Source organism: Dama dama, chromosome 20 (genome assembly GCF_033118175.1).
Source record: "Dama dama isolate Ldn47 chromosome 20, ASM3311817v1, whole genome shotgun sequence".
NCBI classification, from domain to species: domain Eukaryota; kingdom Metazoa; phylum Chordata; class Mammalia; order Artiodactyla; family Cervidae; genus Dama; species Dama dama.
This window is the reverse complement of record NC_083700.1, coordinates 10,868,123-10,896,098: the sequence shown is the minus strand read 5'-3', so window position 1 is coordinate 10,896,098 and position 27,976 is coordinate 10,868,123. Positions and strand designations below refer to the sequence as shown.

At 40.6% G+C, this 27,976-nt stretch overlaps 1 long non-coding RNA gene across 1 annotated transcript; it reads left to right on the top strand.

Annotated features, from left to right (window-relative positions):
• The first annotated feature begins 851 nt into the window (after nucleotides 1-851).
• On the top strand, nucleotides 852-24,987 carry LOC133040545 (uncharacterized). The gene is made up of 3 exons (XR_009688998.1): nucleotides 852-1,224; nucleotides 3,805-3,876; nucleotides 24,958-24,987. It is a non-coding gene; the product is annotated as an uncharacterized LOC133040545 (long non-coding RNA).
• The last annotated feature ends 2,989 nt before the right edge of the window (nucleotides 24,988-27,976 follow it).

Sequence of the window (27,976 nt, the reverse complement as noted above, 5' to 3'; positions counted from 1 at the left end):
TCTCTTAGGATCTTCAAGATTCCCCTGCCCAGAGGGGGTCTTATCCTTCCGTTGTCCTTCCCACAGGCGCAAAGCACAGAGTTCAGAGTCCATTGGAGAGGCGGCCTAGCACGATCAGCACGGACAGGCCTGAGATGGAGTCCAGGCCCTATGAATTCCTTCTTCAATATAACAATTGCTCAAAACTAAAAGAAAGAGAGGCTTCCCCTGTGACTCCATGGTAAAGAACCCGCCCTCAATGCAAGAGCTGCAGGAAACTCGAGTTCAATCCCTGGGTCAGGAAGATGCCCTGGAGGAGGGCATGACAAGCCACTCCAGTATTCTTGCCTGGAGAATCCCAAGGGCAGAGGAGCCTGGCAGGCTACAGTTCAGAGCCGCAGAGTCGGACTGAAGCCACTTAGCATGCATGCAAAGGAAAGAGAGACTATGGAAATCCCTCATGCTTAGACCACAGAATCCATACTTGTTTCTCCTCAGCTTCTATGGTTCTTCCTGAGGGCAAGATTTTTGCCTTGCAAAAGCTTATAAATAAATGATAAAACAGTGTGTACTGTTTGAGGAAATCCTGAGTTAAGAATTGTTAGTTCAGAATTTTCTTTTCCTTGAATTTGTAACAAGCCACATGGAAATCCTATTTTCCAGAATTTCTGGAAAGATGGGAGAGTCAATTCCTAGGTAGGTCAATAAGAAGTCTGGAGTCCCAGAGGAGGAGAGAGGAGTCTGGAGTTCTCAAAGAGGAGAAAGGACAGACTTTTTTTCCCTTTAAGTCCAGAGCTGATGATTACACAACAAAACAACTCAGCTTAAACTCTGTACTAAGGATTATGTAACAACAATGGATCCAGCTCGAGGACATGTTTCTCCTTCTTGAGAACCTTCTGACTAATGCTGATATCTTAAAATGTATATCGTGGGAGTGGGTCTGGTAAGACCTTTACAACCTTGAGACATTCTTTTGATTTATTGTAATAACCAACTGTAAAAGTATATGACTCCCTTTCTAAGACTAGCAAGGGGGCACTGTCATCCCCCTCCTGATGTCTTTGTCAGAAGCTTTCCCTGTTCCCTTTTCACTTTAATAAAACTCTGCTACACAGAAGCTCTTGAGTGATCGAGCCTGGACCCTGGTCCTGAAGCTAAATCTTCTTCTTTGGAGATCACGAATCTGACATTCTTCACCGTAAGCTAACATCTTGGGTGCTCATCCGGGGTCTTCAGGACAAGGTAAGAACGCTCAAGAGCTCTAGCCTCTCTGCTTTCTCAGCATGCATGTTTCTCCTTTTACTCTACTAACTCTACTGTGTGCTTGTGTGAATGAATGACACGCCCTGCGTGAAGCAAGTGATGAGCCCTGCTCTGCGGTTTCGCGGTGCTCGTAAGGACTGAAGGCAACCCCCAAAAGGGGAGCCTTGTTGGGTGTTATGCCGACCTGCCAATGCCAAGAAACACCCAACGTCCCTGCAAGGGGAGAGGCCGGAAATGGGCAAAGCTTGTGAACTGAACTTTCTTTTCTTAGTCACATTTTCCTGGTGCCTTTGACTGTTTTGTAATTGTGTGGGGGAATTAAAACTACTAACCTAATCTATCAGGTTATAGACTTTCAAGGGAGTTGTGATACATACCATGCGCTTTTACTTAGACTCCATGTATGGAAACGCCTAGCTTTGCTAGGAGCCGAAAGTTACAAAAGCATGTTTGGGAGTGAGGCGGAGCTCTAGCTCCAGGCATGTCTCTCAGGCTAGAGGTCACTCTCTTGGCTGCCCGCCTCAGGGGCCATAGTTGTAAAAGTGAGTCCTGTCATAGCTGTGCCTCCAAACTATATGGATGGAAGCGCTGCTAGGAGCATGAGGTTTCTAAGAATATAGGTCGAGAATCCCGGATTGGAAGCACAGCAGGCTTCTTCCTTTGGCAGTGCTGTTAGTGGATCAGAGGAGGCTCTCTGGTGGCTTTTGTCTCAACTCCTTAGATATTCCGTTTGTGGAATCTGTAGGAAAGAACTGGAAGGATTGGCCCTAGTAGCTTGAGGACAAAAATAACTTTTTCCTCGCTGGCCGACCCTTTTGCTATCACATATACTGGTGTGGTGACACTCAGGAGGGACATCTTGGTTGTTCATCCTTTTATGACTGCCTGCTTCTACTGTAGTGAGGACTGTACTCAGGAATGTGCATGGGCACGTGGAAGATGGATGTTTGCCCTAGTAATCCTAGCTTGGACAACGTTTCCAGAAAAGCTACTCTGCTCCACCTCAGGTGGCATCAGAGGAAAAGGCAAATCAAGCAAAGGTCTTGGTGGTAAGGAACTAGAAATCAATTTGAGATGTCATCAGGTCTACCCCTGGTGCATCTCCACCCGCCTCGGTGGTAGAACTGGGAGGGATGAGAAAGGCGACTGCATTGGTAAGGGACAGACTAAGTCCAGCCAGGGAAGGAAAACTTTGGGGGAAAGTCCCATGTGGAGCAGGGAGGGACGCCTCCGGTGGAAAGAAGCCACGACTGTGGATGCCGCTTTTTTCTCTCTTACAGATAAGTGATCAAGAAGGAAAGGTATCTTTTAAAGAGTTGTCTTGTGGATGCCAGGAAAATGCTGCTCTTTACGGTTGAGCAAGTATTCCTGCTGATGAGGGCGATTTGGTCAATGCATGATATGGATACACACTGCATAGAGCTGGGAGAGTTAGTTAGTTAGTGTTAGTCGCTTAGTCCTTTCTGACTCTTCGAGGCCCCATGTACTGTAGCCTGCCAGGTTCTCTGTCCATGGGATTTCCCAGGCAAGGATACTGGACTGGGTTGCCATTTTCTTCTCCAGGGACTCTTCCTGACCCGGGTCTCTTGCATTGCAGGCAGATTCTTTACTGTCTGAGGCACCACCAATTGTCCGAGGCTGAGTGCTGGAAGAAAGGAGGCCAAAGGGCAGAGAAGAATTTTTATGTTTATAGTTTTCTCATCTTGCCATAAAATATGAATTTTATCTCACACTGGTGGTTATATGTCATTAAACAGCATCACCATCTGCTTACATGCTCAAGCTAAAAAACATATGGGTTATCTTTTTTTCATTCTCCACATTCAGTCCTGCTGTCTGTTCCTGGAACACATATTGCTCATTTTCAATGAAGGGTCTTTGTATCAGGTATTCCTTGCCTGAAACGTTGATCACTTGACTTTCCTTTGCCAGATTCTTGTCATTCAAGTGTCAGCTTAATGTCACCTCCAAGAGAGGCTTTCTATAAACAGTTAATACAAAGTAGCTCAACCTCTAATAGCTGCAAAAGACAAAGCGAATGTTTCTCTGCGGAGCAGAGGGCAATGACTTAACCAGACTCTTGAGAGGGGCTCTGTGTCAGTAGGGCTTCTCAGGTGGCTCAGTGGTAAAGAAGCCGCCTGCCAATGCAGGAGACATAAGAGACGCGGGTTCAGTCCCTGGGTTGGGAAGATCCCCTGGAGGAGAGTACGGCAACCCACCCCAGTATTCTTGCCTGGAGAATCCAATGGACAGAGGAGCCTGGCGGGTTACAGACAATAGGGTCACAAGGAGTCAGACATGACTGACGTGACCTAGCATGCATTGTCAGGAATGTGAGGTTTTGCACTTACTGTTTCATGTGATTGACCCAGGCTTGAGGAACTGAACTTCTGGTTTTGGTCTACCAATAACTCTTATTTCCTCACTACTGACAGTATTAATTTTAACTTTGGGGATACTTTGATAAAGCGAATGCTTCCTTATAGCTTTTTGGCAGATACTTGTGGGGCTTGCTGTTACACTGTTGCAATAACATCTCTTCCTCCTCTCTCTCAGCAGGAAAGGAACAGCCAAACACTATTTGAACAGCTTGCCTCAATCTTAACTCTCACATCTCAGCTGCATGAACAGGTAGAATATGGGGGACTCTTACTCCTCAGTTCTTGTCCACCACTTGCCCCAAAGTATGGGGTTCAGAGAGCGTCTGAGTTGGTGGACACATTGGCCAACTGGGAAAGGGGGCCACCCCAATTCCATGGGACCTTCCCAGACCTCACCTTATGTCTCCATCTAACTGTTCATTTTTGTCTTTTCCAATATTCTTTATTATATAATAAACTGATAAATGTGTTTCCCTGAGTTCTGTGAGATGTTTTAGCAAGTTACTGAACTGAAGAAAGGGGCCATAGGAACCCTGGTTTATGGCTGATTGTTCAGAAGTACAGGTGATAGCCTGAGACTTGTAGAGTGGGGGTAGTCTCATGGGACTGAGCCCTTCATTTGTGGGATCCAATGCTAACTCCGGGTAGATAGTGTCAGGACTGAAATGACTGCAGGACACCCAGCTGGTGTCATAGAGAATTGTTTGACGTGCAGGAAACCCACACTCTGGTGTCAGAAGTGTAGTGTTGTGAGTGTCATAGTGTGAGAGTAAAAGAGAAACACACAAGTATGTTTTTTCTTTACAAAGTTATTTTGAGTTTTAAAAAAGTGCAAAATTGAAGTGAAAGTATTCTATAGGGGAGACGAAGAGTCTTTTTGTTTCTGCATGTTCTGTCAGGTGGCAAAATATTGTCTTACCAAAGTGGGTACTTTTCTCAAAATTAACTTTTAGACTGACTCTGGCTATGCTTTTGGGCACTGGATTAATTGTAAAAACAGGGGTTTCTTGCTTCTGGACAAATAAACATTTCTTAAGTTCTTTTCTAACTTTGTTTTGGTTTTTATAAAATGGTTTCTTTGGTTACTAACACAACCAGGGCTGTGGTCATTTTCTATTCATAGGTATCTTTGTTCTTTATATATATATATATATTTACTTGGCTGAAGTGTGTTTTAGTGGTGGCACATGGGATGCTTCGCTGTGGGGTACAGACTCTCTAGCTGTGCACACAGGCTTAGTTGCTGCATAGCACGTGGGATCTTGTTTCCCCTACCGGGGATCGAACTTGCGTCACCTGCCCTGCAAGGCGGATGCTTAACCACTGGGCCACCAGAGAAGTCCTGGTATCTTTGTTCTTGTCTTTATCAACTGACTGTATTCTCCTGACAATTCTCCCAAACATTGCTCTGCTCCAAAGTAAGATCCCATGTTCCACACTCTTAGAGACTTTGCTGGTGTTTCTTTTCCTTTTGACACCAGATCATCTTTAGGGCTTCTTAGATGGGTGCTGGGTGGCACCAGGCTTGCATAGCCTACCACATGGTACACATTAACAGAAGGGTTCTAGGAATGATCAGGCAAGGCTGGTTTGCTCCATGGGTCCACAGCGTCCAGTGGTATTTTACAAAGTATGCTCTGTCAGGCCTCAAAGTAAAGAAGGCAGCCCATCCTCACTCATGGTGGCTTTGGTAAAGGCTTGGGTTGATTGTAGAGAAGACAGGAATCAAGACCATTACCAAGAAAAAGAAATGAAAAAAGGCAAAATGGCTGTCTGAGGAGGCCTTACAAATAGCTGTGAAAAGAAGAGAAGCAAAAAGCAAAGGAGAAAAGGAAAGATATACCCATTTGAAGGCAGTGTTCCAAAGAATAGCAAGGAGAGATGAGAAAGCCTTCCTCAGTGATCAGTGCAAAGAAATAGAGGAAAACAATAGAATGGGAAAGACTAGAGATCTCTTCAAGAAAATTAGAGATACCAAGGGAACATTTCATGCTAAGATGGGCTCAATGAAGGACAGAAATGGTAGGGACCTAACAGAATCAGAAGATATTAAGAAGAGATGGCAAAAATACACAGAAGAACTGTACAAAAAAGATCTTCATGACCCAGATAATCACGATGGTGTGATCACTCCCACTCACCTAGAGCCAGACATCCTGGAATGCAAAGTCAAGTGGGCCTTAGGAGGCATCACTATGAACAAAGCTAGTGGAGGTGATGGAATTCCAGTTAAGCTATTTCAAATCCTAAAAGATGATGCTGTGAAAGTGCTGCACTCAATATGCCAGTAAATTTAGAAAATTCAGCAGTGGCCACAGGACTGAAAATGTCAGTTTTCATTGCAATGCCAAAGAATGCTCAAAGTGTTAGTCACTCAGTCATGCCCAACTCTTTGTGACCCCATGGACTGCAGCCCACCAGGCTTCTCTGTCCATGAGATTTTCCAGGCAAGGATACTGGAGTGGGTTGCCATTTCCTTCTCTGGGGGATCTTCCCAACCCAGGGATTGAACCCGGGTCTCCTGCACTGCAGGCAGATTTTTTACCGTACAAGGGAAGCCCAAGAATGCTCAAACTACCTCACAATTCTACTCATCTCACTCGCTAGTAAAGTAATTCTCAAAATTCTCTAAGCCAGGCTTCAACAATACGTGAACTGTGAACTTCAAGATGTTCAAGCTGGTTTTAGAAAAGGCAGAGAAGCCAGAGATCAAATTGCCAATATCTGCTGGATCATCAAAAAAGCAAGAGAGTTCCAGAAAACCATCTGCTTCTGCTTTATTGATTATGTCAAAGCCTTTGACTGTGTGGATCTCAATAAACTGTGGAAAATTCTGAAGGAGATGGGAATACCAGACCACTTGACCTGCCTCTTGAGAAACCTGTATGCAGGTCAGGAAGCAGCAGTTAGAACTGGATGTGGAATAACAGACTGTTTCCAAATAGGAAAAGGGGTATGTCAAGGCTGTATATTGTCACCCTGCTTATTTAACTTATATGCAGAGTACATCATGAGAAACGCTGGGCTGGAGGAAGCACAAGCTGGAATCAAGATTGCTGGGAGAAATATCAATAACCTCAGATATGCAGATGACATCACCCTTATGGCAGAAAGTGAAGAAGAATGAAAGAACCTCTTGATAAAAGTGAAAAAGTAAAGTGAAAAAGTTGGCTTAAAGATCAACATTCAGAAAACTAAGATCATGGCATCCGGTCCCATCACTTCATGGCAAATAGATGGGGAAACAGTGGAAACAGTGGCTGACTTTGTTTTTGGACTACAAAATCACTGCAGATGGTGATTGGAGCCATGAAATTAAAAGACACTTACTCCTTGGAAGGAAAGTTACAACCAACCTAGACAGCATGTTAAAAAACAAAGACATTACTTTGCCAACAAAGGTCCATCTAGTCAAGGCTATGGTTTTCCCAGTAGTCATGTATGGATGTTAGAGTTGGACTGTGAAGAAAGCTGAGTGCTGAAGAATTGATGGTTTTGAACTGTGGTGCTGGAGAAGACTCTTGAGAGTCCCTTGGACTGCAAGGAGATCCAACCAGTCCATCCTAAAGGAGGTCAGTCCTGGGTGTTCATCGGAAGGACTGATGTTGAAGCTGAAACCAATACTTTGGCCACCTGATGCGAAGAGCTGACTCATTTGAAGAGACCCTGATGCTGGGAAAGATTGAGGGCAGGAGGAGAAGGGGATGACAGAGGATGAGATGGTTGGATGGCATCACCGACTCAATGGACATGGGTTTGGGTAGACTCCAGGATTTGTTGATGGACAGGGAGGCCTGGAGTGCTGCAGTCCATGGGGTCCCAGAGAGTCAGACACGACTGAGCGACTGAATTGAACTGAACTGAACTGGGTTGATTGTATACAAGAGAAGTGAATTTTACCTGCATATGCTTTAGTGACCTTATGTACCTTTATGCCTTTATAACATGTGTTCATAAGTAATCACTTAGGATTGTTGTAAATGATTTCTGTAAATCATTTAGAAATCTTTAGGAGTCAGTAAATGATTTCTAAAGATATTATCTCTCACTTTGCAATATCTTTGTCTAATAACAGTTGTCAGGGCACACATTTTGTGGGAGAGATGATGAAATTTGAAAACCTTGAGATTCACTGCCTTTAGATTCAATGATTTCACTGCCCACCTCTCCAGAACAAAAAGAGGGCAATAAAACATCAAAAAATATAGAACTTAAAAAAACAAAATGGCCCAGGGTTGTGTCAGTTTATTTATCCAAACCACAGTAGCCAGAAGTTCTGTCCATAACTTTAATGAACCTGAATGTTATATAGCAAATAGAAAGCTAGAACTCTTCCCAAATGAAATACCAATGGGTAGGCCCATGACAGGTCTGGTCACTCATGGCCACAACTGGCCATATGTGATGGATAATATGACATTAAATTATTATAAGGTGTTAAGGCCAATTCATTCATAGGTTTAAGAAGCCCTGATTCAATGGGTTCAGATCAAGTTGCATTTTCAGAGGACATTGCTTGAACGTTGCAGAGAGCTTTCAGCTTTAAAAAAATTATGGATTTATTTATGGCTGCATTGGGTCTTCATTGCTATTCGAGATCTTTCTCTAGTTGTGGTGAGCAAAGGGTACTCTCTAGTTGGACTATGTGTGCTCCTCATTGTGGTGGCTTCTCTTGTTGCAGAGCATGGGTTCTAGGATATGCAGGCTTCACTGGTTGGGGTAGGTGGGCTTAGTTGCCCTGTGGCATGTGGAATCTTAGTTCCTGGACCCTATGGTTCATTGAACCCATGTCCCCTGCATTGGCAGGTGGGTTCTGGGTCACACCAGGGGAACACCAGGGAAGTTCCTCTACTTTTGTTTTGTTGGAAGTCTCATTTTTGACTTCATTTATTTGTTCCTAACGTGTAATCTGGATTGTAACTAGATTCATTTATTTATTCTTAACTAGACTGTGTACCTATTTCTGCCCTTGAACATTTGTACCACTATCCTCCACCCGAAAGTTAATTGTTGTTGCAGTTCAGTCGCTCAGTCGTGTCCGACTCTTTGCGACCCCGTGGACCACAGCACACCAGGCCTCCCTGTCCTTCACCATCTCCCGGAGCTTGCTCAAACTCATGTCCGTTGAGTCGGTGATGCCATCCAACCATCTCATCCTCTGTCGTCCCCTGCTCCTCCTGCCTTCTATCTTTCCCAGCATCAGGGTCTTTTCTAATGAGTCGGCTCTTTGCATCAGGTGGCCAAAGTATTGGAGTTTCAGTTTCAACATCAATCCTTCTAATGAATATTCAGGATTGATTTCCTTTAGGATTGACTGGTTTGATCTGCTTGCAGTCCAAGGGACTCTCAAGGGTCTTCTCCAACACAGCAGTTCAAAAGCATCAATTCTTTGGTGCTCAGCATTCTTTATGGTCCAACTCTCACATCCATACACGACTGCTGGAAAAACCATAGCTTTGACTTATACAGCAAAGTAATGTCTCTGCTTTTTAATATGCTGTCTAGATTTGTCATAGCTTTTCTTCCAAGGAGAAAGTGTCCTTTAATTTCACGGCTGCAGTCGCCATCTGCAGTGATTTTGGAGCCCAAGAAAACAAAGTCTGTCACTGTTTCCATTGTTTTCCCATCTATCTGGCACGCAGTGATGGGACTGGATGTCATGATCTTAGTTTTTTGAATACTGAGCTTTAAGCCAGTTTTTTCCACTCTCCTCTTTCACCTTCATCAAGAGGCTTTTTAGTTTCTCTTCACTTTCTGTCATAAGGGTGGTCATCTGCATATCTGAGGTTACTGACATTTCTCCCTGCAATCCTGATTCTGGCTTGTGCTTCATCCAGCCTGGCATTTCACACAATGTACTTTGTATATAAGTTAAATAAGCATGGTGAAAATATACAGCCTTGACATACTCCTTTCCCAATTTGGAACTAGTCCGTTGTTCCATGTCTGGTTCTAACTGTTGCTTCTTGACCTTGCCACAAACTTAGTACCACTATCCTCCACTCAAATGTTAATACTTTATTGTTTATCCTTCCAATCTTTTTGTGTGTCTAGGAAATACATTTATATTTTCTTCTCTGTCCACTTTTCATACAGATGATAATTTACTGTATCTAAACTACTTTTTATCCTGTGTGAAGACACAAAACAGATAAGCTGTATGATAAATTTCACTGCATTAAAATAAAACACCTTTTGTTTGTCAAAAAAATTCCTTGAAGAGAGTTAAAATGATGTGTTATAGATTAGCAGTTCTATTTGCAATGTGTATACTTGTGTTATGTAAGGGATATATATGTATATAAAAAGTGAAAGTGTTCATCACTCAGTTGTGTCTGCCTCTTTGTAGACCCCATGCACTGTAGCCCTCCAGGCTCCTCTGTCCCTGGAATTCTCCAGGCAAGAATGCTGGAAAGGGTTTGCCATTCCCCTCTCCAGGGGATCTTCCCAACGCAGAGATCAAATCTCGGTCGCCCACATAGCAGGCAGGTTCTTTACTGTGTGAGCCATCTGCGAAGCCCATATACATATGTGTGAGTGTTAGTCACTCAGCTGTGCCTGACTGTGTGACCTCATGGACTGCAGCCTGCCAAACTCCTCTGTCCATGGAATTCTCCAGGCAAGAATGCTGCAGAGGGTTGTCATTCTCCTCTCCAGTTATATGTATATATGTATATAAATCTCTTATGAGCCAAGAGAAAGAAACAAATTATTTAATTAATATTGGGCTGAAAAGTTGACTGGAAATTCATAGAAGAGGGACTTCAAATGCCCAATAAACTATTAAAAGATCAGAGAAATACAAATTAAAATTGCAATGTGAATTAAAGACTCATTTCACACTCATCAGCAAAAACGGAAGTCTGACAATGTACCGGTTATTGGTATCTAGCCAATACTGGTTAGAGATGAGGCAACAGGAATGAGAATTGCTTCAGTTATTTGGAGAACAATTTCATAATATTTGATAATCCTGTTGAGGTCCCCACATGATAATCTTGTAATTCTGCAGTTAGTAAGAGGGCCTAGAGAAACTCTAAATATGTACACAAAGAGACATGTGCAGTTTCAGTCTTCTTTTAAATAGAAAAGCAAAGCAAAGGGGGAAAAATCCCCTTAATTAAGTATCCAATTATGACCAACCTAGACAGCATATTAAAAAGCAGAGACATTACTTTGCCAATAAAGGTCCATCTAGTCAAGGCTATGGTTTTTCCAGTAGTCATGTATGGATGTAAGAGTTGGACTATAAAGAAAGCTGAGCGCTGAAGAACTGATGTTTTTGAACTGTGGTGTTGGAGAAGACTCTTGAGAGTTCCTTGTACTGTGAGGAAATCCAACCAGTCCATCCTAAAGGAGGTCAGTCCTGGGTGTTCATTGGAAGGACTGATGCTGAAGCTGAAACTCCAATAGTTTGGCCACCTCATGCGAAGAGCTGACTCATTTGAAAAGACCCTGATGCTGGGAAAGATTGAGGGCAGGAGGAGAAGGGGACAGCAGAGGATGAGATGGTTGGATGGCATCACTGACTCAGTGGACTTGAGTTTGAGTAAACTCTGGGAGCTGGTGATGGACAGGGAGGCCTGGCATGCTGCAATCCTTGGGGTGGCAAAGAGTTAGACACGACTGAGCGACTGAACTGAACTGGACTGATTGTGGTTTATTCATATAGTGAAATACTACACAGCAGTGAAAACAAACTACAGCATCATGAATAAACATGAATGAAATTTTCAAACACAATATTGTTAAAAAAAGAAAGTTATAGAAGAATATATGTGGTATACTACTTGAAAACATGCATCATAACAGTTTTTTGAAAGGTATTATGTAGTGAAAATATTTTAAAAATGCACAGGAATAATAAGCACCAGTAAATCTGGCAAGTATACTTTACATTTTTAAGAAAAGGTGATTTATATGGTAATTTTAATTTATTAAACTAGGTGTTGATTACTTAGATGTTTATTACTATCCCTTAAAGTTTTCATTTGTCTGAAATGTTGAAAAATAAAATTTGTGGTTCTGTGTAGTGCTGTTAATTTTGTTGAGATCCAAATGTTATAATATTCAAATATTCGTGCTAATTGAATGTTTGAATAGCACTTTAAAATTTCCAAAGCATTTTCTTATTTTGTTTAACCCACACATAATTTTTGATCCTTGGTGGTAAAGTAATCTGCTAACTCATGTAATTTTAGCAGAGTTAAAAAGAAGTTTGCCAATGTAGGGAGATTCTACATGAGCTATGGAGCCTGAGCCCAGGCACCATCTTTCCCACATGCATCCTTCTTTGTTCCCCATTTGCCTTACCCATGGGTGCTTTTCATTTATGTTTTTATGACCCAAAAGTGGACTCACAAATTTCCACTCACTTCCTCAGAGTATGGCCAAGACCTTCCCTTCAGGCAAAACTTGACTCTTGCCCAAAAGGGTGAGGTGTTTCTTTGGTCCCTCAGCAGGCCCACCAGCTCCCCGTAAGCAGCAATGTGTCACAGACAAAAGAGCTGGAGGGGTTGAAATATATTTAGTAAATTAATGGATAAATGCCTTACGTATCTCTGTGGCCCTCATCCACTGCAAGCCAATGACTAGCCCAAAATAGCAGTGCATATTTCTATGGGACCCCTGACGTGGTCTGAAGGAGGGTAGCTGTCACCAAAATTTGCCAGATTTCCCATCACTTGCAACATGTCATTCTAAGCTCAGCAGTTGGACACCCATCAAGTGATTAATGGGATAATACCTCAATTTTAGCTTCATGATCACTATCTTGGACTGGAATAAGAATTTAATAGACAGACAAGAATCTTCTTCATATGCTGCTATGTCTGTAGCTGGACCATAGTATTCACTCAGTGTTAAACACTGGAGTTGGTCTATGTGAGTAACAGCAGAACTGGACCAACATGAGTCTTGGCCAGTGCAACTGAGGAGCGAAGGCCTTTTTCATACAGGCTCTAGGACTGAGAAGAATCCCTACAACACTTTCATACTGATTACCTTTGTAGGTGATCCTCACAAAGGTAACTCACCACACAGCAGTAAAATCACCCACAAGTGTTCACTTCGGGCCATGCTTGGTGGGGTTTGCTAGCTTCACATGAAGTAAGTAATCATCGATGGCTGGTTTCACCACCGCAACTCAAGTCACACATACCCACACAGGTATCCTTGAGAAGGGCATCTTCTGAGTAAAAGGTAGTGTAAGCTAAATGTGGGAAGAGTAATATGCCTGTTCAGTGTAAGTATTTATTTTCATTTTGAATTAAAAAAATTAATGTTTAGGTTTCTTTAGAGTTTCTGAAATAGTATTGGGCCATAATTTATGGTGGGGGTTACCAAGGGGACTTTTTGTATTATTAAATGATTAATTCAAGAACACAGAGGCCCAGAGATTAGATGTTAGATATCTGTGACACCACAGGCTGAGGATATCTTAGGAATTTTTTAAAGGATGAAGCTGGGCACTTGGCTCTAAATTTTGGGAAGCCCGTTGTTTTGTCTTAATTAAAAAAATTTTTATTTATTTATTTCTTGGCTGTGCTGAGTCTTTGCTGTTGTGTGGGCTTTTCTGTAGTTGTGGTGAGTGGGGGCTGTTCTGCAGTAGTGATGTGCAGGCTTCTCACTGTGTGGCTTCTCTTGTGAAGCGCAGGCTCTTGGCTCATGGGCTTCAGCAGTTGCTGCACGTGGGCTGAGTAGTTACAGTTCCGGGGCTCTCAGGCAGGGCACAGGCTCAGTAGTTGTGGCATACAAGCTTAGTTGCTTCGGGGGATGTGGGATCTTCCCTGACTAGGGATGAAACCCGTGTCTCCTGCATTGGCAGGCGGATTCTTTACCACTTAGCCACCAGGGGAGGCCCCTTTGCTTTGTCTTAATTCACTTGCAAGTACCAGCCAAGCTGTAAGTTAAACTTGATGTCCTTTCCTGAAATTTGAAAAAGAGAGCTACACTATGTTTACACTTCTGTATAACTGGACTTCTTTCCATGTGCTTTTTTGTTTTAAACAAGCTGGTTGAAACAGAATATAAAATAAGCCAGAGATTTTAAGCTTTCTTCTGGTTCCAGGTTTCAACTGAACTTCCAGTCTTTGGTGCCTCTTGATGATGGGGAGTGGGGTGGGGTAACTTATGAAGATGGAATGTGGACCATTGGCAAGGTCCATCCTGTTTTTGCAGTAGCTACCTCTCACTTCCTATTTATTTTTTAATGTTCTATACAGAATAGTACAAATCCAAATTAAAAAAAAGAGTTTCAGAGTAGAAAAACCAAGTCACCTGCTGACTCTGATGAGGCAGAGATCCACCCTGGTCCGAACAGCCTGTGGCTCTGTTTGAAAAGGGACCTTGGGCTCCCGCTCTGCTCCCCTGGAACTCTCGGCTGACCAAGCCTCAATGGCACAGCTGGGTCTCCTGGAAAGATAGATTGGCATTTGTTGTAGATTCCTTTCTGGGCTTTGGTTCTTTGTGAATTGAAGGGATTCGACTGGTTGACTTCTAGGTGACTTTTTGAAGCGTCTTGTTCTATTGAGTTCAAGGATCTCAATTTTGCACTAGGACGTTGGGGTTAGGAAGAATATGATTTAATTCTCTCTTGAGAAACTCAAGCGCTGTGTTCACATTTACTGTGAAGGCAGCAGTAGCTCTGTCCTAACTCCTAGTGGCTGCTCTGCCTTCAGTGCCGTCAGGGTGATCAATGATAATGGACTAAGGTGGGCATGCATTGGAAACGTGCTCTTTAAAACATGTTCAGGTAATTTTTTGTAACGTTCCTGAAATTTTCTGAAGAAATATGAGGAAAGAGAAAGGGATTCAATAATATGACTAACATAAGTTATTTCCAAAGTGCCATGCATTGTGTTAAGCTATTTATATACACTGTTAACACCTTCTTCATTTATTATTTTTTTTAAATAAAAAGTTTTATTGGAGAAAAATAGAACCACCACGTACACAGGGAAAAGAGCACAAAAATTCAACTGATACAGAACTGAAAGTCACAACTACCCAATGTTGTTTGTGATTACTTTTCAATTTCTTAAATGGCTTCCATCAATTTTTTAAATAGCCTTGCCAATTTTCAGCTGAAATAGAATCAAGTTTTCAAAAAATTAAGAGCCTCAGCGAAGGGACCAGCTTTTAAGATAACAAAGGTGACACCAAGAGTCTCCTAATAGGACCAATTCTACCGAAAAATTCCTGAAGCACATAACTGCTGAGTCTGGTAGAACAGTAGCTCAGAGACCATCAGGGATGAGTTAGAACACTGACTCAGACGGTCCAGGATGCAGAGAGGGCAAACAAAAAAGCTGCGTTTCCCTGTCAGATGAGGTCACGTAAGAAAACCAAGGAGGTGCTAAGAAAATACAGGCAATGGCTGCCCAAAATAATTAAGAAGGCATTCTAAATACCACATATTATTAGACAACAGTGTGTAAAGTGATGCAATTAGAAAACAGGCAACTTAAAAAAAAAAATATGGTCACAGGTCTTTGAGAACTCAAGAAAACAATCAATAGCAAACACAAGAGCTGAAAGTCTTCTCAGCTGAGGGTTGAAAGTGAAAGTGAAAGTGAAGTCGCTCAGTCGTACCCGACTCTTTGCGACCCCGTGGACTGTAGCCCACCAGGTTCCTCTGTCCATGGGATTCTCCAGGCAAGAATATTGGAGTGGGTTGCCATTTCCTTCTCCACACCTTCTTCATTTAAATTTATGTATATACTTCATGCTTGTGGCGGTCATCTTGGCTCATCTCAGGTCAGATTTGGAGAAGGAAATGCAACCCACTCCAGTATTCTTGCCTGGAGAATCCCATGGACAGAGGATCCTGGCAGGTCACGGTCCATGGGGCTGCAGAGAGTCGGACATGGCTGAAGCGACTAAGCACACACATATACTTCATAACAGCTTTGTGAAATAGGTGCTACTACTACAGCTGTTTTACAGATGAGGGAATCAACACCTTAGTAACTTAGTCAATCAGGTTACAGGGACGCAGCTTGAGAGCAGGCGGAGATTTAAACCTAGGTCTGTCTGACTGCAGAGCCCCAGTGCTTGCCCACTCAGGTTCTACGGTATGTAGGTTTCTGTGGTTGCGGCACACAGGCTCAATGGTCGCAGCTCCTGGGCTCTGGATCATTGGCTCAATAGCTGTGGTGCATGGGCTTCGTTGCTTCGGGGCATGTGGGATCATCCCAGACCAGGGATGGAACCTGAGTCTCCTGCATTGGCCGGCAGATTCTTTATCACTGAGCCACCAGGGAAGCCCCGCATTGTGTCTTAGCTGGGGCACATGAGAGCCTCACTGTGTCCTGCAGGATCTTTCATTGCATCGCATAGACTCTCGAGTTGTGGCTTGCAGGCTCAGCAGCTGCAGGGGGCTTAGTTGCTCCGATGCACGTGGGATCGAGCCTGCATCCCCTGCATTGCAAGACAGATTCTCAGTCACTGGACCACCAGGGAAATCCCTCTTTTTTCATTTTTTATTGTGAAATATATCCTACGCAGATTGTATTGCATAAACCATATACATATGTGTGTTGATGTACATATGTACATATCGAGCCATGTAAAATGTCAATATTTGCTCAGATTTGACAAATAAGATGGAAATTTCATGATTTAACATACTATATACCTTTTTAATGAACTAGTTTAAAGTTAAAGCAAATTCTAGCATATACACCATCCAGTTTAAAAAATAGAACATTGTTTTCTGTGTCGCTCCTTGGTACATGCTCCTTCTTCCCCTTTCTAGGTAACACTGTCCTGACTTTACGGCAATCATTTTTTTCCCTTATGGCTTAACAACTTCTAAACTTCAGGGTTGCTGAGTCAGTGAGTCAAAGTGGCTCAGTTGTGTCCAACTCTGCAACACCATGGGATGTAGCCCACCAGACTCCTCTGTCCATGGAATTTCCAGGCAAGAATACTGGAGTGGTTTGCCATTCTGTTCTCCAGGGGATCTTCCTGACCCAGGGATTGAACTCAGGCCTTCTGCATTGCAGGCAGGTTCTTTACCATCTGAGCCACCAGGGAAGCCCTCAGGGTTGTTGGCATCCCTAAAAAATATAGCTTCTTTTTGTTTGGTTATATCTTTATATAAACAGATCATACCACATATGTTATTTTGACTATCTTTTTTTCATGCATCACTATGCCAAGATTCAGCTAGATTGATGCCTTCAACTATAGTTTGTTTTTAATGTAGTTACTTATTATTATTAATTTTTGTAAATTATTTATTTGGCTGCTTTGGTCTTGTGTCATGCAGGATCTTTTCTTGCAGTGCACGGACTCTCTAGATGTGGGACAAAGGCTTAGTCATTGCAGCACACGGGCTTTGTTGCTACATGGCATATGGGATCTTAATTTCTTGACCAAGGATCAAACTCAAGTCCTCTGCATTGCAAGGGGGATTCTTAACCACTGGACCACCAGGGAAGTCCCCTATAGTTTTTTTTTTACTGCTGTTGTATAATATTGTATTATGTGGATAAATCACAGTTTATTTATGCATTTTATTGTTGAAGAGCATTGGGGTTGTTTCTGGGTTTGAGTCAGTAAGCACAATGCTTCTGTGAATATTCTCCAATGTGTCTTCTGGTGCACCTGCCAGGGATTCTTCAAGTTTAGGGTGCACATTTATGGGTAAAATTTCTAAGTGGAAGAAAAGGCAAAACTATTTATACCAAATTTCTCTGCATCCAGCATGTATAACTTTTACCAAGTTTCCACTGCTGTGTCTCTTTTACACTTGATATTATCAGGCTTACATATTTTTGTTATTTGAAGGTGTGTAATGGTACTTCACTGTGGTTTTAATTTGCATTTCTGTGATTATTAAAGAGGTCGGGCAATTTCTCATGTCTTCACTGAACATTTGGTTTTCTCCTTTGCCCTTTGGGAATTGCCTGCTTTTATTTTTTACCTCTTTGTCTTATTGTTTTTCTTTCTCTTTCTTTATAGGAGGTCATTATATATTTCCAGCTATTAGTCCTTTGTAAGTTATACATGTTAAAAATATCTGGTCCCAGTTTGTGACTTGGCTTTTTACTTTCTTGGTGATTTCTTTAGGTGAACAGATTGAAAAAAATTTTAATGTGTGAGTATGATTAGTGCTTTTTATGTTTTGCTTAAGGAATCCTTTCTTTTGCCAAGATCATCAATATGTTCTCCTGTATTATCTTTGGAAATATTTATATTTTTGCCTCTGATATTAAGGTCTTTAGTATTCCTGGAGTTATGCTTGTGTATGGTGTCAAATAGTTGGCAAGGGTCTAGTTGTTCCATTGTGATTTATTTAAAAAACTCATCTTCATCCCAGTGATATGCTCCACCAGTTTTCACTACAGTTAATCAATGCCATCCTGTTCCAGACTTGGGAACAATGTAATTATTAACTTTGTAAACCTGCTGTTTCTTCCTCTCACTTTTTCCCTGTTGTTACTTCACAGGTGTACTATTATGAGAATACTACAGTGTAATCAATTTTGAGTACCTCTTAACTTCGCTGTGTTGAGGACTAACACAATCATAACGACCTGTAAATTCCCCTGGATCCTGTCCCCGTCTGTCATCTTGCCCCAAACCACACAGATTGAGATGCTGTGTGGCGACTGTTGTCAGTAGCTGACCCTCAGGTTTACAAAGTAACCAAGCAAAGAGTTTGGGAAGGGAACCAGGGGAGCCAAGTTGCATTCTGGGCCTGGAAGCAAGAAAGCCTGGTTCCCCTCCATAACTGTTTTCTGTGTGACCTTGGGCTGACCTCAGTTTTCTTATTTGTTGGGCTACATGAATCACAATGACTGTTTCACTTCTAAAATTCAAATAGGACTAAGTCATTATCTTTCTGTGTGGCTATATGTATATATGAGGCTTTCCAGGTGGTGCTAGTGGTAAAGAACCCTCCTGCCAATGCAAGAGACATAAGAGATGTGGCTTTGATCCTTGGGTCAGGAAGATCCCTTGGAGAAGGAAATGACAACCCAGTCCAGTATTCTTGCCTGGAGAATCTGATGGGCATAGGAGCCTGGCGGGTTATAGGCCATAGGGTAGCAGAGTTGGACACTACTGTAAAGACTTAGCACACATGCATATGTATATACACATATATAGATTTTAGCTTCTTTTTCTATAGCTCTAGTTTTTCTTGCGTGCTTATTCAGTGTGAGTGTTTAATAAACATCTGATTTCTTACCCATTTGGGGAGAATAGCGCTGGTGTATCCATGGCAGAAATGGAAAGAAGGTATCCCACATGGTGAGAGATGATCAGAAGTAGGGAAGGCCCACCATTCTGCCCCCTCAATCACTATAAAGCTCTTTAACAAAACATTTGCCTCTTTGAAACTGTTCCCTTCACTTGCAAATGAGAATAACAGTACCAGCTTCATTACTTTATATACTTATTGAGAAGATCAAAGGAGATACTACAAATGTAAATAATGGTGTATTTTAAAAATGGAAATAGTTATATACACACTCTCTGGGTACTCTCTCCAATCCTGCAAAAACAATACGTAATCAGTTTCAGTCCTCTGGAGCTCACAATCCACAGACACGACATGGTATAGTGGCAAAAATACTGTTGTAGAAAAAGAACCTTGCTCTTAGTATCATATATGTTGTGTAACTTTGGACAAGTCTTTTAACATCCCCAAACCTGATCTCTTTTATCTACAAAATGGGCAGGGAAAGATTAAACCATACAGTTGATAACTTTTAAGTCCCCTTATTCTGGGCCCTTGGAGAAGCTAAAACTATTCCTCCTCTTTTTTTTTTTTTCCTTCTTAAAAGAAACATTGTGAGGGTCAAGCAAGATGTGCAGAGAGACTTTGAAATCTTAAGGGGCTGTGTGAATGTGATGTGTGGTTATTTCTATCTTCCCCACTTCCTACCCCTGGTGTGTGTGAGTGGGTTTCATGACCAGCTATGTAATTTGCAAGGCCTGTTGTAAGATGAAAGCAGGATGTCTTATTAAAAAGTTATTAAGAATTGCAGGATAGCAACCAAACAAAGGGACCTTCTCGGTATGTGGCCCTGTGACTGTAAAGGCCACAAGCTTGTGAAGCCAGCCCTGGTGGTTTTGTAATTTCCCCAGCATCTAGCTCTCCTAGCCCCTCTTGGTGGATCATGACATATCCACTCATCTTTTTACTCATCAATGTAATACACAAGGACCAATCATACAAGTTATTACTTAGTAGAAAGTGAGGGAAGTAATGGCATGGGGTAATATACCAAAATGTAAGTATTCTTAGTTTCATTTAAAATTATACATGTCATTTAAAATTATAGTGTTTTTGATCTATTTTACTGATGCATCTCCTTAACTTGGTTGACTTCAAAATTCTGCCTTGAATGGTTTTAAACAATCTCTTGGACTTTTCCTTTGGTGTCACCTAACTTATTCAAATAATTAAGATCATGGCATCCAGTCCCATCACTTCATGACAAACAGAAGAGAAAACAACGGAAACAGTTACAGACTTTATTTTCTTGGGCTCCAAAATCACTGCAGATGGTGACTGCAGCCATGAAATTAAAAGATGCTTGCTCCTTGGAAGAAAAGCTATGACAAACTTAGACAGCATATTAAAAAGCAGAGACGTTACTTTGCCAACAAAGGTCTGTCTAGTCAAGGCTATGGTTTTTCCAGTAGTCATGTATGGATGTGAGAGTTGGACTATAAAGAAAGCTGAGCACCGAAGAATTGATGCTTTTGAACTGTGGTGTTGGAAAAGACTCTTGAGAGTCCCTTGGACTGCAAGGAGATCCAACCAGTCCATCCTGAAGGAGATCAGTCCTGAGTGTTCATTGAAAGGACTGATGTTGAAGCTGAAACTCCAATACTTTGGCCACCTGATGCGAAGGGCTGACTCATTTGAAAAGACCCTGATGCTGGGGAAGATTGAGGGCAGGCAGAGAAGGGGATGATAGAGGATGAGATGGTTGGATGGCATCACTGACTCAACAGACATGAGTTTGGGTGAACTCCGGGAGTTAATGATGGACAGCGAGGCCTGGCGTGCTGCAGTCCATGGGGTCGCAGAGAGTCGGACACAACTGAGCGACTAAAGTGAAATGACTGAAGCCTTCCCTGGTTTTTTCCCTTGGATACTAGTTTAATGCTCAGCTCCACAGATCCCAAACTTTTTCCTAGAATAGAGATAGTTTTGATTTTTACAGTTTTAAGTTTTCTGGAGTTAGGACTTATTGAGGTTTTTGAGCTGAGGGTTAGGACTTATGGGAGGCAGCCCATGTGAAGCTTCAAAGCTTTAAAGAGTAACTGCAATAAATCAACTTGCCCAAGAATGAAATGGGTTGTTAAGTATGACAACCACTTCTCACTGAAGGTTGTCCAACTAGGCTCAGTAACTACAGAGGCATTTGAGCATGTGGGGGAAGTGTGAGCAAGATGGTCTTAAGAGCTTTACAGTGCTGAAAGCCTGGTGATTCTGTGTTAGCAAAGTCGTTATCAGGTTGACTCCTCCTCCTTTACTTTTTTGAAAATGCCTTAAACTGCAAATGGGCATAAGGGATCTTTTTGGGACAGTGGAATGTTTTAAAATTAGATTATAGTGATGATTGCACAAGTTTGTAAATTTACGAAAAATTATTGAAGTGTATACACTTGAAACAGATGGATCTATGATGTGTAACTTACCTCAATAAATCTGTTTTTTAAAAGTTTCTTGAGAACATACACTGTCATATTTTAAAAACAATGTATTTATTTTACATTACACATTATATATGTTTGATATATTTAAGAGACTAGATTTTAAAATAAGAAGTTAAATCTAATACCTGGAAAGTTACCTGGAATATGTTAAAATGATGCAAACTTTAAAAGAAAGAATGTGAATCACCACTGAAATTATTCACTCATTCTTTAAATAATTATTTAATTAGTTTTAAATTTACATATGGTAAAAATCAATCTTTGTGATATATACGTCTGTGGGTCTTCTCAAATGCATATAGTCATATAACCACTACCACACTCAAGATATGAAACAGTTCCATCACACTCAAAAATCCCCTTGTGCTGCTCATATGTAGTCAGCCTGTCTCCCACTCTCAAACCCTGGCAACCACTGAGCGGTTCTGTCTCTGTTTTGCCTTTTCAAGGATATTAAATGATATATAAATTTTGAAATGATTTTCAAACTTAACAATTACTAATTTTAATTTTTAACTGAGTCATAACTGACATATAACATTATATTAGTTCCAGGTGTACAAAACAATGATTCAATATTTGTTTGCATTGTGAAATGATCACTACAATATGTCTAGTTAACATTTGTCACCATACAAAAAAAAATAGTTTTTTTTTCTCATGATGAGAACTTTTAAGAACTACAGTTTTAGCAATCTTCAAATATATAATAAAGTATTATGAATTATAGCCACCATGCTGTACATTGCCTCCTGACGACTTATTTATTTTACAACTGGAAGTGTTTATTTTTTGACCCCCTCCATCTGTTTTGTAGCACTCCCATCAAATGACACCACCACATCTCTGTTCTGTATCTGTAAGCCTGTTTTTTGCTTTCGTTCTTTGGAGGGGGGTGAGGGGAAAGTTTAGATTCCACATGTAAGTGAGATCATGTGATATTTGTCTGATTTATTTCACTCAGCATAGAGCCCTTAAGGTCCATCTAGGTTGTTGAAATTTAATTTTTGAATTAAAAAAATAATGGCTATTTTGGGGTTGTGGGAATTTCCCTGCTGATAACGAGTCAGACTGAGAAGGCCGAGATGGTCACAGACAGGATGAGGTTAGCCTGAATTCAGCTGTATGCATAGATTCACATGCAATTAGAACTGGAAGGAGTTTTAGAGACATTTAGCCAAAATCCTAATTTTAAATGTGAAGAAACTGAGATCCAGAGAGGAAAGGTTTCAAGTTTATGTAACTAGCTGTAACATCAGCCTGGCAGTCAGTTTCTTTCTTTTTTAAAAATTTAATTTTAAAAATTGAAGTATAGCTGACTTACAGAGTTTCAAATGTACAGCAAAGCTATATATATGTATATAATTCAGATTCTCTTCCATCATAGGTTACTACAAGAAATTGAATATAATTCCCTGAGCTCTCCAGTAGATCCTTTCTGGTTACTTATTTTATATAGAATGTATCTGCTGATACCAAATTCCTAATTTATCCCTCCCCACTTCATAATCATAAGTTTGTTTTTATGTCTGTGAGTATATTTCTGCTTTGTAAATAAGCTCATTTATATAATTTTTTTTTAGATTCCACATACAAATCACAGCATATGGTATCTGTCTTTCTCTGACTTCTCTTAGTATAATAATCTCTAGGTTCATTCATGTTGCTACAATTGACATTATTTCATTCCTTTTAATGGCTGAGTCGTATTCCATTGCATGACTATACCACATCTTTATCCATTCGTCTGCTGGTGAATATTTATGTTGCTTCCATGTCTTGCCTATTGTAAATAGTTCTGCTATGAACATTCAGAATATCTTCTTGAATTAGTGTTTTCATCTTTTCTAGATATATGCCCAGGAGTGGGATTGCTGGATCATATGGTTACTCTATTTTTAGTTTTTTAAGGAAGCTCCATACTGTTTTCCCTAGTGGTTGCACCAATTTGCATTCCCACCAACAGTGTAGGACAGTTTGCTCTTCTTCATACCCTCTTCAGCATTTATTATTTGTTGACTTTTTGATGATGGCCATTCTGACTGCTGTGAGGTGATATCTCATTGTAGTTTTGATTTGCATTTCTCTAGCAATTAGCAATGTTGAACATCATTTCATGTGCCTGTTAGCTATCTGTATGTTCTTCTTTGGAGAAATGTCTGTTTAACTCTTTTGCTTATATTTTTTTTTCTCTTGATACTGAACTGTGTGGGCTGTTTGTATATTTTGGAAATTGAACACTTGTCATTGTATTATTTGCAAATATTTTCTTCCATTCTGTAGGTCGTCTTTGTTTTGGTTATGGTTTCCTTTGCTGTGAAAACCTTTTAAGTTTAATTAGGTCCCATTTGTTTATTTTTGCTTTTGTTTCCATTTCTCTAGGGCGAGTGTGTGTCCTAAGTTGTTTCAGTCGGGTCTGACTCTTTGAGACCCTATGGACTGTAGCCTGCCAGGCTCCTCTCTCAACGGGGAATACTCCAGGAAAGAATACTGAAGGGGGTTGTCACGCCTTCTTCCAGGGGATCTTCCCAAGAAGGGGATTGAACCAGTGTCTCTTATGTCTCCTGCATTGGCTGATGGGTTCTTTACAGTAGCACCACCTGGGAAGCTCATTTCTATAAGAAAGTGAAAGTGTTAGCCACTCAGTCCTATTGACTTTTTGCAAACCCATGGTCTGTAGCCCACAGGCTCCTCTGTTCTTGGGATTTTAAAAAACTATTTTTTTTATTGGAGTATAACCAATTAACAGTGTTGTGATAGTTTCAGGTGCACGGCAAAGTGACTCAGCCATTCATATGCGTGTATCCATTCTCCCCCAAAGTTTCCTCCCATCCAGGCTGCCACATAACATTGAGCAGAGTTCCCTGTGCTATACAGAAGGTCCTTGTTGGTTATCCATTTAAATATAGCAGTGTGTACATGTCCATCCCAAACTCCCTAACTGCCGCTTCCCCCATCCCTTCCCCAAGGACACTCTAATTTTATTCTTTTAAATGTAGCTGTCCAGTTTTACCATCACCACTTATTGAAGAAACTTGCCTCCTTTGTTGCAAGTTAACTGGCTCTAAGTGTGTGAGTTTATTTCTAGGCTTTCTATCCTATTCCATTGATCTATGTGTCTATTTTTGTGCCAGTACCGTACGTACTGTTTTGATTATTGTATGCTGAAGTCAGAAAGCATGAATCCTCCAGCATCATTCTTCTTTCTTAAGAGTGTTTTGACTATTTGGAATCTTTTGTGTTTCCACATAAATTTTAAAAATTGTATTCTAGTTGTGTGAAAAATGCCATTGGTAATTTGATAGGAATTGCATTGACTCTGCATATTAGCACTCAGTTTCTTAAGAGTCAGATCTCAGTATGCTTTTATCTGTTACATAACATGGTTTTTACTATTGGTGTTGTCTGACTTCCAGTTCTAGCACAAATTCTGCCTCTTTGTAGTTCCTCTGCCGTATTCCCCATTGCTGATGATCAAAACAATATTTGGTATATATCTCTAATGCTGGAAAAGGATGATTTTAGACTACTATCTCATTGCTAATTCCTGACTCTTTGCATTATAAAACTGCATTTTGGTAACTCACTCACTAATAAACATAAATATTTATTTATATTATCTGATGGTTGTTCATTCTGCTTGTAGGAAAAGTGCCCAAGAGAAAACACAATCCAGAATCAAGTCACTTTAAGTGGTAAGAACTAGAAAGATCTTTCTAGATCACTTGCAGGTACTGAGGCATTGTTCGGCATCTCTCGAGTCCCCACCTGGAGCACCTTAATAAATGGGTAAAGAAAGGGACTGAGTGGTAGCTGTGCTCCCTCCTCTGATTAAACCATTTGGTATCACTATCATTATTCCTGAAAGGCTTTCTTTAACATTTCTTGTGGTGCCAATCTGCTGGTAATGATCCAGCTTTTGTATGTCTGAAGAAGTCTTTATTTCAGCTTTGTTTCTGAAGGCTATTTTCACTGGATATAGAATTTTAGGTTGATGGTTTTTTTTCCTTTAAATTATTTGTGTATTTTTGGTTATGCTGGTCTTTATTGCTGGGCTTTCTTTAGTTGTGGTGAGCAGGGGCTATGGCTCACTGTGGCGGCTTCTCTTGTTGTGGAGCATGGGCTCTAGAATGCATGGGTTTCAATACTTGTCGTGTGTGGGTTCAGTGATCGTGGCACGCAGGTTCAGTTGCCCCAAGGCATGCGGAACCCTCCCAGGCCAAGGATCAAGGCTGTGTCCCCCGCGTTGGCAGGTGAATTCTTAGCCACCGGGCCACCAGGGGGGTCCACTGCGTTGGCGGTTTCTGTCTCTCATGCACTACCGCCTCTGTCCTGCATTCTTTTCAGTGAGAAGTCTGCTATTGTTCTTATCTTTACTCCTCTGCACATGATACGTCCCTTTTCCTTTGGCTACTTCTAAGCTCCTTTCTTTATAGCAGTGGTTTTAAACAATTTGATTGATATATCTTGGCAGAGTTTTCTTAAGTCTTTTTTGTATTTGGAATTTATTGACTGTCTTGAACCTATGAGTTTATAGTTTAATCAAACTTCAAAAATTTTACTGCTATTTCTTCAAACTTTTTGCCCCTTCCATTTTCCTGGACTCAAATTACCTGTATACTAGTCAATTTGAAATTGCCCTAAATGTCAATAATTCTTGATTATTTTGTTTTTAGCCTTTTTTCTATGTTTCATTTTGGTAGTTTCTGTTGCTACTTCTTTAAGTACCCTAATCTTTTTTAAATGCAGAGTTTAATAAGTTCTTAATTTCAATCAGTGAATGTTTTCATATCAGATGTTGCACTTTTTCATATTTAAAAGTTCAATTTGGGTCTGTTTTATATCTTCCAGGTCTCTCTTTTTTTGGCTATGCCACATGACTTGCAGGATCTTAGTTCTCTGACCAGGGATTGAATCCAGGTCATGGCAGTGAAGGGCCTCCCTGATGGTGCTAGTGGTAAAGAAACTGCCTGCCAATGAAAGCGATGTGAGAGACTTGGCTTCGCTCCCTGGGTAAGGAAGACCCCTTGGAGGAGGGCATGTCTACCACTTCAGTATTCTTGCCTGGAAAACCCTTTGGATGGAGAAGCATGGGGCTACAGTCCATAGGGTCCCAGAGTTGAACATGACTGAAGTGACTTAGCACATACACACATGGAAGTGAAACTGCTGTGTCCTAACATGGAATTCCTTTCCATGTGTCTCCTTAATATACTCATGCTTTTTTCTACCTTCTTGGACATGTACAATATGTTTATAACAGCTGTTTGAATTTCCTTTTCTATTGTTTTAATGATCTGTGTAATTTTTTGGTTCTGTTATTTTTTTGTCCTCATAATAGGTCATATCATTGCATGCCTGATAATCTTTTTTATTGGATGTCACATACTGTGAGTTTTAGGTTATTGGAAGTTTTTGTATTTTTAAAAAAAATAATTCTAAGTTGTGTGTGCTATTAATTTACTTGAAAACAGTTTAATATTTTGAGTTTTGCTTTTGAGCTTTGTTAGGCAAGATCAGAGCCAGTTCACTTTATTCCTTAGTATGTACCCAAATTTCCATCTAAAATCTTTAAGTTTTAGCCTTAAGAACTACTTTTGAAATTTCTTGTAGTGTAGGTCTTCAGGCTGTGAATCTTATCCTTTTTTTTTTTTTTTCTTAAAACTCTATTTTCTAGGCCTTCTTTTCTGAAAGACATTTTCTCTGGATAGATTTAGTGTTTTTTCTTTCAACACTTTTAAAGATGTTGTTTGCTTGCTTACAATTTCTTTTTAATAGACATCTGCAATAATCTCTATCTTTCTTCCCCTGTATATAAAGCTCCTTTTCCCATGACTGCTTTTAAGATTTTTTTTCTTATCACTGGTTTTCAACAATTTGGTTATGATATCACTTTTTGTGGTTTTCATGTGTATCTTGCTTGAGGATGACGGAACTTCTTGGCTCTGTAAGTTTATATCAATAGTTTTTATCAGATTTGAAATATCTTTGTCCATTATTCCTTGAAATAGTTCTTTGCTCCTCCCTTCTTGGGTCTCTGATTACATTTATGTTATTCTGCTTAACGGTGCCATACTTCACTGAAGTACTGTCTTTGTCTCTTTCTTAAAGTATTTCTTCTCTCTAATAATAAATTTGGATGGTTTTTATTACTATGTGATCAAGTTCACTGATCATTTATTTTGTAATTGTTAAGCCCAACAAGAGAAGTGTCATATCAGATCTTGTATTTTTCAACACTACAACTTCCATTTGATTGTTTCCTGTGTCTTTCATTTTTTCCCACATGAACACTATAAGAATAGAAGTGGAAGAGAGAGAAAAGAACCAAATGCAGCATCAGTTTAAAACAACAAAAAAAAGAGGTAGTCATGAAAGTATGCCACTGAGATCTTTTGTTGCAGGAAGGTTAACAGATTGATAGCTCTAGCAGCATGCTCTGAATCCAACATTGTGTTTACACTGGAGTCATGGTTTTCATGCACTGCTCTTTTTCAATGATTGAATGTGGTATGAATACTAATGCAGGCTTTTTCTTGCAAGATGCAGACTCCTGTGTTGGGTGACTTTAACTTGAGGATTCATCAGCCTAGCTGAGACTATCTTAGAACTGCATGGCAGTCAGAAACTCTACCCATACAATTTTTTTTCCTTTCTTCTCTCTT